The 15,776-nt window shown below is 42.7% G+C and overlaps 1 long non-coding RNA gene across 2 annotated transcripts in view; it reads right to left on the bottom strand.

Annotated features, from left to right (window-relative positions):
* The window catches only part of LOC109495262, a 373,149-nt gene extending 357,836 nt beyond the window's left edge, over window positions 1–15,313 (bottom strand). Inside the window, exon 1 of one of the 2 annotated variants that reach the window (XR_006590893.1) lies at window positions 15,224–15,313. This is a non-coding gene — a long non-coding RNA (uncharacterized LOC109495262). The remainder of the gene's footprint in view (window positions 1–15,223) is intronic. The other variant, XR_006590894.1, reaches the window with a different exon arrangement.
* Window positions 15,314–15,776: the final 463 nt, after the last annotated feature.

The following is a 15,776-nucleotide window of genomic DNA, read 5'->3' as shown; positions in this document are numbered from 1 at the left end:
AGGGCCAGGAGGGTTGGGGACAACGATGAGCGATTATTAATGGGCTTGGGGGTTTCATTTTAGGGATGGAACTGTTCTAGAATTGATTGTAGTGATGGTTACACAACTGTGAATATACTAAAAATCAGATTGTACACTCCAAATGGTGAATTATATATGAATTATATATCAATTAAGCTGTTATTCTAAAAAGATACATAAGAAGTTAAGTATATTTTAATTATTATTATTATTAATTATTTTAATTATCATTTTAACATGTAATCAATATTTTATAATTATTATTGAGATATTTTATATTCATTTTTTTCTTAACCCACTGTGTACTTTCCATAGGCAACACATCTCAATTCAGATGTTAAATTTTCATTGGAAATACTTGATGCATTTTCAGGTTTCATAAAACTTGCAAGTTAAAAAGTAAATGTAGGGGCACCTAGGTGGCTCAGGTGGTTAAGCGTTCAACTCTTGGTTTCACCTCAGGTCATGATCTCACAGTTTGTGGCGTTGAGCCCCGCATCAGGCTCTGCACTGAGAGTGCGGAGCCTGCTTGGAATTTTCTCTCTCCCTCTCTCTCTCTGCGCCTCCCCCACTCACTCTCTCTGTCTCTCTCTCAAAATAAATAAACTTTAAAAAAATAAAAATAAAATAAAATAAGTAAACATATATAGCCAAGTTGTTGCAAAAACACAAGTTTTCCAATAAGTGAATTTAAATAGCATTAGACAGTAAAGTGGATATAGCTATAGCCATGGCTACAGGTATAGACGGATACAGATACATAGAGATATAGATGGGTAGATAAAGGTAAAATAGTTATACAGATACAGGTACATAATTTTGAGTGTTGTGTGTTAAAATCTGAACTCCTATTACATGTACTAAAATGAAAATGAAACTCCTTTCATGGCCTCAAAGCCCTATGTGATCGCCCCACCTTCTCTTATCTCACATCATATCACTCTCCTCCTCTCCCACAAGGCTCCAGCCACACTGGTCTTTTTTCACTCCTTGATCACTTATTCCTGCCCATTTATATTTACTATTCCCTCTGCCTGGCACACTTTTCATCAAGATGTTCCCAGACCTGGCTCCCTGCCATCATTCAGGTCTCTGTTCAAATATCACCTTCTCAGAGAGGCATCCGTGACCACCTTATTCAAATGTGACCCCCATCCAGCCACTCTCTAATTCATTAACCTCCTTTTATTTTGTTTGTAACATGTATCACTATTTGAGATTATCTTCCTTATTTTTTCTCTTATTTATTGTCTTTCCCTTGCTACACACACACACACACACACACACACACACACACACACAGCTTCATGATAAAGGGACAAAATCTGTATTATTCTCTGCCCTATCCTCAGTATCTAGAATTATGCCTAGCATATAGTAGATGCTTAAAATATATACACAAGTAAATGAATGATCCATTCATTCATCAACCATTCCTCTGTTAATAGACATTCAGGTGGTCTCCAATTCAGGTTGGTCCTATTGTTGCCTTCTAGAGCTATTAGGAGAACTCATGTACAACATATCCTTAGCTACTAACACATATCCTTAGCTACCGATGCCTTTGTTCCTTATAGTATGGATTCCTCAAAGTGTAACTTCTGTATCAAAGCATGTGCTCTTTTTAAAATTTTAACAGAGGGGTGCCTGGGTGGCTCAGTCGGTTAAGCATCTGACTTCGGCTCAGGTCATGATCTCATGGTCCAGGAGTTCGAGCCCCACGTTGGGCTCTGTGCTGACAGCTCAGAGCCTGGAGCCTGTTTCAGATTCTGTGTGTCCCTCTCTCTGACCCTCCCCCGTTCATGCTCTGTCTCTCTCTGTCTCCAAAATAAATAAACATTAAAAAAAATTAAAATTTTAACAGAAAATGCCTTTCCTAAAAATGTTGTGATTTACTGTCACACCAGCAGTATATAAAACATTATTTCCTTTCCCACTGTAGATAACATCAACTGTTTTAATAACTTTTTCCAATCTGATGAATATATAATTGTATTTCATTTAAAAGTCAAATGAAAAATCTTTAAACACAGGAAAGTTGCATATAGCTTCAGATTTTTATTGGTCATTTGCACATCCTGCATTGTGACTTGCCTGTTTACCTCCTCTTGCCTAATTTCCTATTGGGGTGTTTTTGTTTTAAATCAGCTGGCAGTAACTATGAGTATTAGGGATAGTAACTCTGCCATGAGTTCTCATTATTTAGAGTTCACCCTGCCTAATGCCTCAGAAATTTTAATTGGTATATGGTCAAATCTGTCAGTTTTTTCTTTTGAGGTTTCTGGGGTCCCCACTTAACTGACATAAATTGACTTGCAATTCTGGGACTAATCTTCACTATTCAGAGAGCTCACTTGGCAAGCCCTGAAGACAGCCCTTAGGGCACAAGCCCATAAATTTACTGCCAGCCATTTCAAGACCCATCATCCCGATATGTCCATTTCTCTCTCCAGCTGGACTTGGAAATACATCCTTGGAACATGGTTTGGTCAATGGCTGAGGATGCCAACACCTTTTACCGTGAAAATCTGAAAAAGCAACTGTCACCAGTGCTGTGCTGTGCAGACAAGGAGGAGGGCCCAGAAGGCTGAGAGTGAACCCAACATCCTTGCCAAGACTCGGACCCCACAGATGCACTCTTACCCAACTTTTAACATTTAAAAACTTCACATTTATGAGGGCACCTGGGTGGCTCAGTCACTTAAGCGTCTGACTTGGACTCAGGTTATGATCTCACCGTTTGTGGGTCCAAGCCCCATTTTGGGCTCTGTGCTAACAGTTCAGAGCATGGAGCCTTCTTCGGATTCTCTGTCTCCCTCTTTCTCTGCCCCTCCCCTGCTCATGCTCTGTCTCTCCCTCTCTCTCAAAATAAATATTTTTAAAAATACCTTTTTTAAAAAAAAAGCTTCATATCTATGATAGAGTTGTAAGAAAGGTCCAACAAGAAGAAAACATACATCCAAGATTTAGATGTGATGAGTTAACATTTTGCCATATATATATATATATATATATATAGATATATATATATATATATAGTGCTGAACCGTTTGAGAGTAAACTGCAGGTAGTTCAATCCTACAGAGCTTGTCATGTATTTCCTAAGAGTAAGGACGTTGAGCTATAAAATTATAACTTAATTACCACACTCTGGAGATCGACTATCAATGTAATACTATTATCTAAAAATCCGTCCATATTCAAATTTTCCCAATTGTCCCCGTAATGTTCTTTAGAGTGGGATTTTTTGGGGGGTGGGGGGCAGGCCAGGACACAATCAAAGTTCGCATATCACATTTCATTGTGCTTTCCCTTTTATTCTCCTTTCATCTAGAACAGCTCTCAAATGTGTTTGTTTGTTTGTTTGTTTGCTTGCTTATTTTTAGGACGTTAATATTTTTGAGAAGTCCAGGCCAGTTGTTTTGCACAATGCCCCTCAACTTGGATTTATTGGATTGTCTCCTCATGGTGATAATTTGGGCAAGAATACCGCATAGGTATTTCTGTGACATGCTCAGTGCTCATATCAGGAGGCACATGATGATAAGTTTGATGACTCAGCTAAGGTGGTGCCCGCACAGTTCTCCATTCCCAGGGTGCCTTTACTGTGAATTAATCAGTAATCCGTGGGGAGATATCTTGAGACTGGTATTACACTCTTCTCCAGAATAATTCACCTAATGGTTTCTGCCTAGGTTGCTGATTCCTGCCTGAATCGAGTATTTCCAGGGTGGTTGCAAAATGCGAGTTGGTAAACTCGTCATTTCTTCTACATTAATTACCTGATGTCCTTCAGCACTTTCCCCTCTCCCTCCCTCATCTTTTTCTTTCTTAACATCAACATGAAGTCGTGGATTCTTCTTTAATCCCATGTGTTATATACACTCCATAACTACCATTAGTGATTTTGATGCTCAGATTATCCCAGATTTGGCCAGTGGGATCTGGCTTTGGGCTGGCTCCTGGATTATTGTGACACACCTCCATCATTTTTTTTAGCACTCCATATTTTCTGATGAACAAAAGATGTTTCAGGTATACCTCGCACCTTTCCTTCCATGACCCTACGGTCATCCATTTCTCCAAGGAGCTCTGGTAACTTTTTGTGGACAATGCTATTTAGGAACCAAGATCTGAGCATTAGAAGCGCTCATTGCTACTGGGATGTAATGCTTCAGTAGGACAAAGGCACAGCATGGGAAGTCAGGCCCAGAGTCATCTGGGAACCTGAGCCATCAACAGAGGCTGAATGCAAAATTGGAATCAAGTATCACCTCCCAAGTACAGGAAGTCTTTGTTGTTTTCAGATGGGCAGCATCCATTCCTCATTCTTCTGATAACAGCACCCCTTTCTCTTTTTGGGGAATTACCTCTCCCGTCTGTAAACAGTCACAGCAGGACTGTAGATCAAGGTGTTGTGCGCCTTTCCCCATATCCAAGAGGTGGGCACTAAATCCCTAAAGTAGACATATGCCCCGGGACCCAGGGAGGATGCTGAAGAAAAATACTGACATGTTTGAGCAGAAGCGGGTTTGACCACATGTCCGGAGTTGACAAAGCCAAGTGACCTTCAAGGTGAAATTAAACACCCCTCTACAAGGTCTGTTGGTTTCTCATTTAGTGAGAGCCTTTGTCCCACACAGTTGAAAGCTTCCCTGTCTTTGTAGAAAAATTCTGACACAATAGAGCCCATTTCAAACTTCCTTCCCTAATATTGGTTCTTTCGTGCATCCTTTCCACTTCATAGAATTCAGTTGTTTTGACAAACGTCTAGATGGCTAGTGATACATTTTCATCTCCTTCCAAATCCTCGCAACAGATACTCTGCTTGTAAATCAGCATGGCTTTTTTTTCTGAGGAAAAGCTTCTAAAACTTTGTTCATCTTGTGTCAATCCCTGCAGGGTTTCTTTATTTGCCTGCTTGCTTGTTTTGTTGGGAGCAAAAGAAAAGCCTGAAATCATGGGGCGCCTGGGTGGCTCAGTCGGTTGGGCTTCCGACTTCAGCTCAGGTCACAATCTCGCGGTCCGTGAGTTCGAGCCCCACGTCGGGCTCTGGGCTGATGGCTCAGAGCCTGAAGCCTGCTTCCATTCTGTGTCTGCCCCTCCCCCGTTCATGCTCTGTCTCTCTCTGTCTCAAAAATAAATAAAACAGGGGGCCCCTGGGTGGCGCAGTTGGTTAAGCGTCCGACTTCAGCCAGGTCACGATCTCGCGGTCCATGAGTTCGAGCCCCGCGTCAGGCTCTGGGCTGATGGCTCAGAGCCTGGAGCCTGTTTCTGATTCTGTGTCTCCCTCTCTCTCTGCCCCTTCCCCGTTCATGCTCTGTCTCTCTCTGTCCCAAAAATAAATAAACGTTGAAAAAAAAATTTTTTTAAATAAATAAAACATTAAAAAAAATTTTGAAAAAAAAAAAAAGAAAAGCCTGAAATCTTGACACTCATAACCTTCAAAAATTATGAAATCTATTTACCTTCCATTTTCCCTTATTTGAATCCTTTTTGCCCCCTCTCTCTTTCTGGTTATTCTTCTAATCTCCAACACATAGATGTTACACAGAAAGGTAGATATAGGTGAAAAGAAGGAAGGGAGGGAGGGAGAAAAGAGGAGAGGAAAGCGAAAAAAAGATCAAAGGAAGAAAGATTCTCACACTCCCCAGTGCTTCATAATGTAAAAACACAATAAAGTATTTTATATCTTTTGGTGCATGGGTTTTTTGAGCCACACCATGCTTTGACACTAGACTTATTCATGTCAAAAGGACTCGGTCATTGTGGAAGACCATTGCTCTGGGGGATGGGGGAAGCACAGGTGCAAGTGTGCAAAATTGATGGGTGCCACTTGTGTCCTCTAAATGAATAGCGGGAGATTTGTATTTCAATATGGGCCATGAGAATAAAAGTGGTTATTTCAGGGCTACAGGAAATACCAACTGCCAGAGCCTGAGGCATCTCTCTGCCCTGCCCTTATACATCTGAACTTACAGCACAAGAGGGGTGGATGTTCACTGTTGGGTGGCCAGTTTGGCTATATGTGGAAAGAAATGAAACATTGGGGGGGAGAAGAGGTTCTGATGAAGGTATCATTGGTTTTCCTGAGGTGTGGAGCAATAGACAGACCTCCAACTGGCGGAGGGGGAAGACTGCTTAATTTCCTACTCACTCAAAACCCTTTTAGCTCATCGGACATGTATTGGGGGTCGGCAACATCCAGGAAGGCAAAAATGTGCAGGCACTCAAGCTTTTGCTCATAAAGGGACAAGGGAAATGGCCAACTCTGCTCTGACCCACACAAGAGCTTCCCTTAGTGCCGGGCAGCTTACAGCCAATGGTGCACCACAAACCCTTCACTACCAAGTTTCGGTCCTTAGGCAGACATTATTGTTTCTTCCCTACAGCGGGGGTACTTCTGGTTACCGTAATTTCTGTATGATTTCTGTTGAGGTGTCAGCTTATTCAAGACTGTAGAAGGTGGATTTGAACTTGAAACAGGTAAATACAGGTGTGGCATCACATCAAGCGAGTGCAAAGGAGAGACATTTCTCAGACTCTTGCTACTCCAAATGTGATCTTTACACCAGCAGTGTGGGTATCACCCAGCAGTCTGTGGGAAATGCAGTATCTCTGCCCCTCCCCCTCAGACCCACTGAATCAGAATCTGCATTTTAACAGTATCTCTGGTGACTCGTCTACATGAAAAGTTTGAGAAGCAGTAGCTTAGAACATGGAAGATCTTTGTCATACGAACGGATGAGACTTCGGTCAGGGCATTAACAAGCCAGCTTGATATCCAAGCGTCAACCAAATGGTCAGGAGCTACAAATGAACAGTGGTACATAAAGTGTCACCTGTATCTTGAGTGCTGACGCAATTTCTGATGTGTGAGAGAACGGGCACAAACCCAGACAGCTGAGGGCTACATTTTTCCCTACACTGACATTACATCATCCACTCTGACAGTCACCACAAGTCTGCGAGGTAAGTAGTACAGACTTTCGCACCGCCCCCATCTTGCAGGCGGAGTAACTGAGGTTCTCAGAGGTAGGACAACTTTCCCAAAGGCACATGACTCTGGTGAGGTCCAGCTGGCACTTGAACGCTGACTGCCTGGTTCCAGGAAGGAGTCCTTCTACAGATGCTTCTGAGCCAGTGTGATAAGGACCAGGCTGGTTGTGTGACTGAAATGAAATCAGCGTGACGTACGCTTGAAAGGAAACAGGATTTCTCTAGTGGGGAGTTGGGAAAAGTAGATAAGCTGACATGAGGCCGACAGCTTCAGGTATCAGATCCCGGGTGTCTGGCTCCACAAAGAATTCACCTTCACGTTCATATCCTTCTTAGGTACAGGGGGGAGCTGATATCAACAGGCCATCCCACTGAGACCTAGAAACCATCCAGGACAACATGCATCTCTCAAATCTAGGACAGGTCCCTTCTTTTGACAATAATGGCCTATTTTTTCCACAGCAGGGTGACTAAACTCTTTCCTTCATCTCCAAGTGAGGCTGAAAAAAACCCAGATTTAGGGCTTCTTGCTGATATGAACTAACTTGAACGGAAAACCCATTGTTCAGCCTTGTTTCCTCAGTCACCTGCCTAACCTGATTGTAGTCACTTAGAGAGAAGTTCCCCACAGAGAAACTGAAGAGCTTTGCTTAAAGTAATCAACAGAGACCTTGGGGGCTGTTGCAGACCTCAGGAGACGTTTTAGCAACTGTGCCTGGGTACCTTTTCCTCTAGTCCCAATCACTCCTCCTGACATCGTCTGTAAAACTGGACCCTGATGGGCTTCAGTAAAAGGGACCACATGGATTCTGAGAAAGAGGTAAGCTGGGGCAGGCTGGAGAACTAAAGGTAGGAAGATCACCATTTTGTGAGCAGAGTAGCTTCGCACTTAGCTGGCCTGCCTCTTGGAGTCACTAAATTCCTGTGGGAGGTCAAGGCAGAAGAGAAAGAAGCAGAGTTCCAGGAATGATGTTCAATTAAACTAACTCAGTGTATCACTGGTTCATTTCAACCTATCTTCAGGACAAACGAGAAAGAAAAGTCACAAGAGAGGGCATAGTATCGATTAGCGGTATCCAATCATGGACTATCTTTGTTCAATGCATCATGATATAAAACAGTAAGAAGAAAAAGAATTCACGAATATAATTTGGAAGCCCTCCTTGGCCTGTAGAATTAAGGTTGGCCAATGTTTTTCTCATACACAGAAGTGGACAGTTTCTCATCATTCCCCTCCTTCCACCCAGCTCAAGATCAATGGTTTCCTATGCTTGTGCTTCAGAAAGCAGTATCAGCAAAGCAGAAACCACTCTAGGCGTTCCAAACAAAAGAATTGATTACAAAGGTTTGGGGGTGGATGGGAAAACAATTAGAAAGGGAGGGTTTGATAAGCAGAAAGAAGAAGGATGATAATCAGACATCAGAAGCTGTTAATGCTGGGTGCCTGGGTGGCTCAGTTGGTTAAGTGTCTGACCCTTGATCTCAGCTCAGGTCTTGATCTCAGGTTCATGCATTCAAGCCCCACATTGGTCTCCATGCTGAGTGTGGAGCCTACTATAAAAGAAAAAAAACTTTTTTGGAAGAAAAAATAAAAACAGGTTGGATCTGTGAGCCTGCACCCAGTGTAGTGTTGGAGATACTGAGGAATCTCTTCTGGAGTTTTCAAAGGGGGGCCACCTCCTCCAGGGCTAGCACTGCACGAAAAGTGCTGTCTCTGCCTTGGATATTGGAGTCTGGAACTAATCCACCTCTCCTGTGGCTACAACTACAGAAATTTCCCTCCTTTTCCACCCTCTGATTTCCAGCCAGTGCACCCCAAAGTGAAGCCAGCTGTCAGAGACGCATAGGACATATAGCATGCAAATTTCCAGCCCCAGAAGTACAGATTATGTGTAGATTATAGAAGCGCTCGTATTTATAACCAGCACAGCAACCAAGCTGTCCTAGGTTGACAGCGCCACCCAATGGCCAGCCCTGGAATCGACATGACCCAATACCTTTTTCCTTCTCAAGGAAAAGGAGAGACAGGTGACCTGCACATAACTTTAAACTGTGAGCTGAATCAGGTCAGCTCCACATATGTTTGTTCAGAGCCTCAGGCCGAAGGAACAGCAGCTACCCAGGGTGTGCTTTTCTACGGTGGGTCATAAGAGTGCAAGAAGGTGAGCAAAACACACAGGCACATTTGAGGTGTCTGTTTGCATCATATCTGCTAAAGTGCCATTGGCCACAGCAGGTCACATAGCCAAAACCAGTATTTCACCATTTCACTGGGTAGTCAGACTGTGCTGCAGGATAGAATATAAACATGAGTGCAACTAAAGTTTAAAGGCAGAGAAGTGCACCCAAGGGAGAGGCCGGTGCATGGTTTGCTGAAAACAGACTGCATGCATACAAGGCTCAGCATGGTCCAGCATTTACTTGCAGCAAGAAAGGAGAGCTAGTGCACAAGCGCCAGGCCTGTGCAATGTGTCAGTCCGCCATGGCCAGTGGATCCGTTCCACACCAACACAGCACTTACCCCCATTTCATGCTGCAGCGGAAGGAACTCAAACCTTCCCACTGGGGTCTGAAATACAGAAAGCCGTGGGCGTGCATGAGAGCCACTGGTCACGTGCTTAAGAAGAACAAGACTACATATCAATCTGGGAACAGAGAAAGATCTTTCTTCACAAGGCCCTAAGCCCAGCATAGACTGTGAGAACCCTGACTCTCGCAGTAAGGAAACGTTCCAGGCTCAAACCCACTCATAAGGCCAAGCTGAGGCCAAATGACCACACACAGGAGACTGCCTTTCCCAACAGCTTAAGTCCTTGAGTAGGGAAATCCACTCCATTCACCTAGTGTACCACAAGGTCATATGGTAAAAGAATTGTGATTAATAATCCAATACACCACAGAAGGCAGGAAGAAATCCTGTCTTTGACTCCTCTATTCCTACCTTCTAGTACAAGGTCCAGCATAGAACAGACATCAAGCAATGGTTGTTGAAGTTAATAGATTATAAATGGCATGGAGTAATGTGAGGCGTGTATATAACAGTGATTAGGAACATGAACTTCAACATCACAGGACCTGATTTCAGTGTAAAATGACACAGTGATTTCAAAAACAGTTTGGGGGTACCTGGCTGGCTCAGTCTGTGGAGCATGTGATTCTTTTCTCTTTTTTTTAAATATTTTTATTTATTTTTGAGAGGGAGGGAGGGACTGAGGGGTAGGTGGACAGAGGATCTGAAGCGACAGCTGCAAACCCCCTGCTGGGCTTGAACTCACGAACCCGTGAAACCATGACCTGAGCTGAAGTCAGACCCTTAAATGACTGAGCCACCCAGGCACAAGGGTGTGACTCTTGACCCAGTGTGTGTTCAAGTCCCACATTGGGCATGGAGCCTACGTTTAAAAAAAAAAAAATTGTTGGACCTTTTTTTTTAATGCTTATTTATTTAAGAGAGAGAGGGAGAGCATGAATGGGGAGAGGGAAAAGAGAGGAGAGAATCCAAAGCAGGCTCCACGCTGTCAGCACAGAGCCCAATGTGGGGCTTAATCCCACAAACCATAAGATCATAACCGAAACCAAAACCAAGAGTCACCTAGGCACACCAAACTTTAAAAAAAAAAAAACTTTAAATAAAAATAGCTTGGGGGTGCCTGGGTGGCTCAGTCAGTTGGGCGTTTGAGTTCAGCTCAGGTCATGATGTCACGGTTTGTGGGTTTGAGTCTCACATCGGACTCTGTGCTGACAGCTCAGAGCCTGGAGCCTGCTTTGGATTCTGTGTCTCCCTCTCTCTGCCCCTCCCCTGCTTGTGTGTGAGTTCTCTCTCTCTCTCTCTCTGTCTCAAAAATAAATAAATAAACATTAAAAAACAACCAACTTGGTAGTTTTTCTGTAAAGTTAAACATAAACTATTAAACCCAGCAATGCTACTCTTAGGAATCTACCTTTAAAAAAATGAAGGCGGGGGCACCTGGGTGGCACCGCCGGTTAAGCATCTGACTTCAGCTCAGGTCACCATCTGGCAGTTCATGGGTTCCAGCCCCGTACTGGGCTTTGTGCTGACAGCTCGGAGCCTGGAGCCTGCTTCAGATCTGTGTCTCCTTCTCTCTCTGCCCCTCCCCCACTTGTGCTCTGTCTCTCTTTCTCACAAATAACCATCAAAAAAAATGTTTTTTTTTAAATGAAGGCATACAGCCACACAAAAACATGCATGTGAATGGTCATAGCAGAATCATTCATAACAGCTAGGAAATGGGAATAATCCAAATGTCTATCAGTTGGTAAGTAGATAAACAAATGCGGTATACCCATCCAGTAGAATACTATTCGGTGTTAAAAGTGAATGAGCTACTAATACTTGCAACCACATGGACGTACCGCTGGATAAATAAAAGAAGCCAGATGAAAAGACCACATATTATATGATTCCATTTGTATAAAATGTCCAGAAAAAAGTCAATTCACAGAGACATACTGAAGATTAGTGGGTTGCCTGGAGCTACAGATGAAAATGCAGATTGCATTCAAATGAGCACAAAGGGATCTTGTGGAGGGCAAATGGAAATTTCTAAAACTGGATTGTAGTGATGGTTGCACACATTGTAAAATTTACTAAAAATCACTGAGCTGTACATTGAAATGGATGAATTTTGATAAAGTTAAGATAAGACCTGGGTTCAAATGCTGGCCCTACCACTTACTATCCATGTGACCGAGAGTGAGTTGAATAGTCCTATAACCTCTGTGAGTCTCCATTTCTGTAAAATGGGGGCTTAACCGAGGATTGTTGGGAGATCGATGAGATAATGCATGTGGTACCCTCAACACAGGGCCTGACAGGTGTCTGAGGAGCTGTCATGGACTCTCTAGCACCTTTTGCTTTTAGGGAAATCACTTCCACTCAGATCCATCCCAAGTCCAAGGCCCAATCTCACTTTCTGTTTAAGTTGCTGGTTCCCAGATCCCCCCAGGAATATGTCGATCTCTGCCTTGTCCCAAGTCCCTGGTACAAGAATTACTCAGAATATTTCTGGGCCAGAAATAAAAGTATGTCAACTTCACCTACTACATTGCTCCAAAATTGAAGCTTTTCCAGAATGTTATACTGACATGAGAGAACCCCTGACCAAATACAGACACCTCTTCTTCACCTTTTATTTCACTTTTTTTTGTTTAATGGGGAAAAAAAAAAAGAAGAACCTTGGCTTAGCAAGTCTGGGCTGCCAGGAGCTGACAGATATTCTAAGCAAGTTGCAGGAAACATCCCAGCCTTTGCAATGAACCTTTGGGGAAGGAACAGCCACTGAGAATGTGATTCACTTTGATGACAGCTTCCTGATGAGGGCTCGAACCAGCTGGAGGGTTGGTCAATTTATGACTTCACAGAAGACTCAATAAAAGTCATAAATAAAAGGGCATGTGGGTGTGAGTGCACCACATGCAGTCGGGAGGTCCCAGACGACAGAACACAAGGCCAGTAACTCTGATTCGGCTCAAGGTTTATCACCGACGCAGTGAAAGGTACAGACCCCGTATGCCAGCCATGCTTGTTGTCCGATGGAAACAGATTGTGCCTAAGGACTAGGGGAGCCATTTCTCAGATTCCTCGGGCCGTGGATCTGTGGATAGGGAGGTGAGGAAAGGCCGCCTTCCCTAATAAAATAAACCCTGGTGCCTCCAAGTTTGACCCTCTTTAAGGATTCTTCTAGGAATGAACAACTGGATGTCTCACCTCCCCAGACTGCCTGACTGTCCATTCAATCCGCTCTTGAAAACCAAATGCTTTGTGTTCACATACAACACAGAATAGCTTCAGAACAGGCCACCTGTTGTACTTCCATTCACTCATATAATAACCCTTATTACTATTATTGCTGATGTCAATAAAATTGATTCTGAGATGACTTCCCCTCCTGAAATAATATGGACATCAAGTCATTGCTGTGATGGTGAGGGCCACATGAGATAGAATGAAAAATAAATAAAGAAATAAGCTTCTCAGCACATGCCTGGCACATAGCAATCCTCCAGAATGTGCAGCTGTGGAATTTCTCACTATCCAAATACTTTTCCATGAAAAGATTTAAAACTCACACAGGAGTGTTATGGAGCCTTTCTCTCATGTGGAGGATGTAAGATGTACTAGATACACACAAACACACACACACACACACACACACACACACACACACACACACACACTTTGGGATACTTTATATCCACTTTGTAGATGTGGCTGCTATACAGATGTAGATTATATAGATGTAGATTCTATAGAGAGAGAGCCAGATAGTATACAGTGAGGGGACAGGCATGATATGCTAGAGGGTGGTCAGGAAAGTCCTCCCTGTTAAAGTGACATTTGAGTAGAGTCCTGAGTGAAGTGACGGAGTGGGCCGTGTGGATATCTGGGCAAAGGGCATTCTAGGTAATGGGAGCAGCAAGTGCAAAGGCCCTGAGGTGGGATCTATCACAATATATTTGAGAGTTGAACAGTCATCGATGTGCAGGAGTAGAGTGAGCAAAGTAGGTCAAGGGAGTAATACCAGACAAAGCCAAATGTCAGGAGCTAGGGCCTACAGGGCAAAGAGTTTGGGTTTTGTCCTAAACGTGATGGAAAAGGCAATCAAGCATTTTCAACTGAGGGGTATCGTGATTGGATTTACTCCCTCGAAGGACCAGTGAGGCTACCATGTGAAGGGTAGATCATGAAGAGGCAAGGGAGGGAGCAGGAAAGAATGGCTAAGAGGCTACTGGAGTTGTCTAGGCTGGTGACAATGCGGCCCTGAACTGGGGCAGTGGTGGGTGGGTCTGGGCCCCACTTTGGAGGTAGAGCAGACAGAAGGTGCAGGGGCAGTCGGAGGACTGGGTGGCAGGGTGTGCAAGTGGGAGGAAGGGAAAGGGAGCAACGGTGACTCCTGGCTCTTTGGTGAGCACCCTGGGAGGAGGATAGAGCCATTCCCTGAACAGTAAAGACACAAGAGAAATATTTGGGCTGGAGGGGGTGGGGGGCCAGTGGTGAAATGTGAAATGTTCTGAGTCTGGGTCACACTTTAAGCCATGTCAGTCATTGAAAAATTATAAATAAAAAAATAAAATAAACCATATCAGTCATTTACACCTCGATGGAACTAATTAATAACATCTCCTATTAATTGGGGCTTTTCAGTTCACAAGAAACTTTCATTTTTACTATATTGTACATGACATATTACATAGTAAATAGCATATACAGTGGGTATGGTATATTATACAGATAAAAGTTGCTTAAATACAGCATACATTACATACCATACCTTATTAAATAAAGTGCATATATTACATAGTATATAATATTATAATAGTATAGTATCTATATTATACAAATCTATGTAACGCATGGTGTATTATTTATTATACTAATAATATATTATGCTCACTATAGCATGTAGTATCTCTATTATAGTGTGTGTTGTATGGTGTAATATATCATATATATTATATATTACATTATATACAGTATATATTATAGCATATATAGTATATATTATAGCATATAAATAATATATAGCATGTATGATATATGTGCTATTCATGTTACATAGTATATATGATAAAGAGAGCACGTATCAAATAAACTAGTGCTTATATGTTATAGTGTATATTATATAAACTGTAATATATAATATGCAGTATGCTATGGTATATTTTATATATATATAATATGCTAGCTATTACAGAGTATATTATACATATAGTACATTATGTATAGGTTATTATTTATTATCTCTTTAGGCCTTTAAAGCCTCCAACCTTCCCCCTAATTTCTCTCCCCCACCAAACTGGGAGAAAACAAAGTCTCAGAGGAGGAAATGACTTTCCCAAAGTCTCAGAGGTGGCAGGACGAGAAGCTGGGGCCCATAGAATTCCACTTTGCCTACATTGATTGCTGTATAAGCTTCAGACCTTTTCACGAGAAAAGTCTTGATGGTAAGAAATTTTTGCCCTTATTTATAGAATGTAAATATGCTCCAGATACTATGCCAAGAACTCCTAAATTGTATCTCATTTAACCCTCCCACTGAAACTACCTCCGAGGATATATTTTGTCATGGTTATCTTTCCACAGATGAGAAAACTGAGATTCTAATAGATCGGGGACATTGCCCACGGTCACAAGGTTGATGAAGAATAAACCCCCCCACACACACCCGATCTCTTCACTCACCACAAGGAGGTAACTGAATAGAAAAGCCCAAATGCTGGTTACATCCGTTCAGCTGCAGGAATCCGGGTGTAGCTTCTGCTAAGCCTGTGGAAAGAAATGTACAGTTTTCATGTGACTTTTCCCTTCTGAACTATGTCATCTGTAGTGAGAGAGATCTCCAATTTGGGCTTCAGTGCATTGACTATGTTGCACAGCTAAACCCCCTTGTTGGGGGGGGGGATGAAAATCACTAAAACTGAGCCTGACAAAGAAATGACTAGCATGCAGTCAGCGAGAATGGAGCTGAAGCCCTCAAAGGTGGAAATTACATAAACAGCAGCCTAGATTCCTAAAATGTAGATTTCTCCTATCCCAGTTCTTCAAAAGCTCCAGACGCTTGAAGGAAAATACCTCTAAGTAGACATTTGTTACTTATTTTTCTCTCGTTGCCTGTGCAAACATCCTCCTAAGCTGCACATTTCTCTTATCTTTTTCCTCTCTTCTCTATCACACCAGTTGCCTGGAGCCCTTATTTCTCCATTTTTTTCATCGCTCAAAATTGCACAAAGCTTTC

Source organism: Felis catus, chromosome E3 (assembly GCF_018350175.1).
Source record: "Felis catus isolate Fca126 chromosome E3, F.catus_Fca126_mat1.0, whole genome shotgun sequence".
Classification (NCBI taxonomy): Eukaryota; Metazoa; Chordata; class Mammalia; order Carnivora; family Felidae; genus Felis; species Felis catus.
The sequence above is the reverse complement of the archived record's forward strand: the minus strand, read 5'-3'. Positions and strand labels throughout refer to the sequence as shown.